Below are 2303 nucleotides of genomic sequence, written 5' to 3'. Positions count from 1 at the left end.
TATAGTGTGGATCATGTGAAAACAAGCCTATAGCTGAAAACTGAAAACGGACAATTAAGACCGTAGATTATGGCCCGTCAAATCTCACGGTTGTGAGTTTTTCCCAAATTTCACTCAAAATTTCTACAGTTTCTATCTCCTCTTTCATTTGCACGTTATTTTCTTCCTCTTCTATTTTTTCTATCCTACTTTCTCTCTCCTAATTTTTGCCAATTTCATGCTACTTTTCCAAATCCAGCTTCAAATACTTTGATTTTCAACAATTTCTCAGCTCTACGATCAATTATCAAGTGAGTTATTTGTGTTAATTTCGCTATTTTTGCTTGATTTGAGGTACTTAGGTTTCTGAAATATTGTTTGCTTTCTGAAATTTTGTTTACCTAAATTTCAAGCATATTGAGGAAATTTAATGTCCATTGTGTTTTTCGTTTATGATTTTTGCTTAATTTTGTAATTTTGCATGTTTTTGTTATTGATTTTTTCGATTTGATTTAAATTTTTGAGTTTCGACTGAAGTTTCGTTTTCGTAGGAGTAGTTTTGAACGAATTTTGTTTACTTCTGCTTGATTTTAGTTAATTAGGTTTTTAAGTGTAATTTTTGCTCGAAACTCTGCTCTAATTGTTGTGCTTCACCTTTTCGTAACATGATTTTTGTGTTGATTAGTTCATCAGCTTTCATAATTAATCTTCTTCGTCGCTTCGAAAATGTTACTTGTCTCGCAGTTACATTATCAATCTTCTAGTCTTAATCTTAGTAAATTAGGTTTGAGTAAATTAGAAAATCAAGGTCTGCTTGTTTTTATTTTCTTAATCATAGGAGTACATGTTTAGTATTAATGGCAGGAGCTCCATTAGAAGCCTTGCCTTGTTATATGTTGTTCGTTTCGTCGTCATACTCATAAATTTTCATGGTTTTGCTCAACAATTGTACTATGGCTTGATCATTGTATATTTTTTATTCGTAATAATTCCGAATGATGTTCTCACTTTTTGTTCATTTTTATTCAATTTGGATTAGATTATGTTAAAAAGGAGAGGCCTTCGAAGCTCAACATGAGTTAATTTGCAAGACATAGGAGGTATGATGAATGTTTGATTTTTGGATTATTATACCTTAATATTCAATTTTTGGAATTATACATTGTTAATGTATTGGATTATATTACATTAGTGTCAGGAAAACAACAAGAAGAAGGCATGGAGGGCAGCTGTGGCATGGGTAGCGGAACAAGAACAATCCCAACAGTTTCAAGGTGTCCCAAGAATTTTCGCATTAACTCCAAATCACGCCGAAGGATTGGCGATACTTAAAGCGATCAAAGAAACTCCTGCAGATTTCATCAATCTGGTGATCAAATTAGACTCTGATATAGTGATACAAGCCCTACAAATTCAAACCAAGGCGGAGGAAGAGCTCAAACAAGTCATCATAGACATAAAAGACGCAGCAAGTTCTAGAGATTTTATAGCTTGTGTCAAAGCTAGCAGGAATACAGTCCAACAAGCCCACTTTCTAGCAGTTAAATGCAGGAAGTATGGGTAGATTGTCTCTGCGTTTTCTATTTTTACCCACCATAAAAAATAATAATTTGCATATAGACACAATTAATATACGAGTAGTTACCTTATTTTTATATAAAATAGTGACCTTTGTGTAAATATCGTAAAAACTGATATAGTTACCTTATTTTTAAATATAGTGATCTATGTGCAAGCTTCAACAAAATTGATATTATAACCTTGTTTGTATAAATGTCGTCAAAATTGTTATAACTTGATAAAGTTAGCTTAATTTTGTATATAGTGACCTATGGTAAATGATGTCAAATTGATATAATTATCCGAAGTTTATTTATAGTTACCTTATTTTTGTATGTAATGACCTTAGCATGATGGAAATGTTGTAAAATTTGTTTTAGTCACCTTATTTTTGTATATAGCAACCTTTACGTAAATGTTGTCAAAATTGATGTAGTTACCTTATTTTTATATAAAGTGACCTTTATGTAAATGGTGTCAAAAACTCAAAGTAGATATAGTTATCTTATTTATGTACATAGTGACCTTTATGTAAATATTGTCAAAATTGATATAATTACCTTATTTTTGTATATAATGACCTTTGTGTAAATATCGTCAAAATTGATATAGTTACGTTATTTTTATATATAGTTACGTTATTTTTATATATAGTTACTCTATTTAAATGTCTTCAATTTAAATAAAGTTACCTTATTTAAGTATGTCTAAAACGATTGAATTGATTATATGTAAGGTTGGAAAGATTTTAGGGCTTTTAAGCC

The 2303-nt window shown here is 30.3% G+C and overlaps 1 long non-coding RNA gene across 1 annotated transcript; it reads left to right on the top strand.

The window, feature by feature from the left end:
* LOC145639157 (uncharacterized) lies at positions 1–1874 on the top strand. Its single transcript, XR_014114841.1, has 3 exons — positions 1–290; positions 1019–1079; positions 1172–1874. It is a non-coding gene; the product is annotated as an uncharacterized LOC145639157 (long non-coding RNA).
* Positions 1875–2303: the final 429 nt, after the last annotated feature.

This window comes from Chenopodium album, chromosome 7 (assembly GCF_948465745.1).
Source record: "Chenopodium album chromosome 7, dcCheAlbu1.1, whole genome shotgun sequence".
Classification (NCBI taxonomy): domain Eukaryota; kingdom Viridiplantae; phylum Streptophyta; class Magnoliopsida; order Caryophyllales; family Amaranthaceae; genus Chenopodium; species Chenopodium album.
Note: the sequence above shows the minus strand (reverse complement) of the source record. Positions and strands in the feature narration are given on the sequence as shown.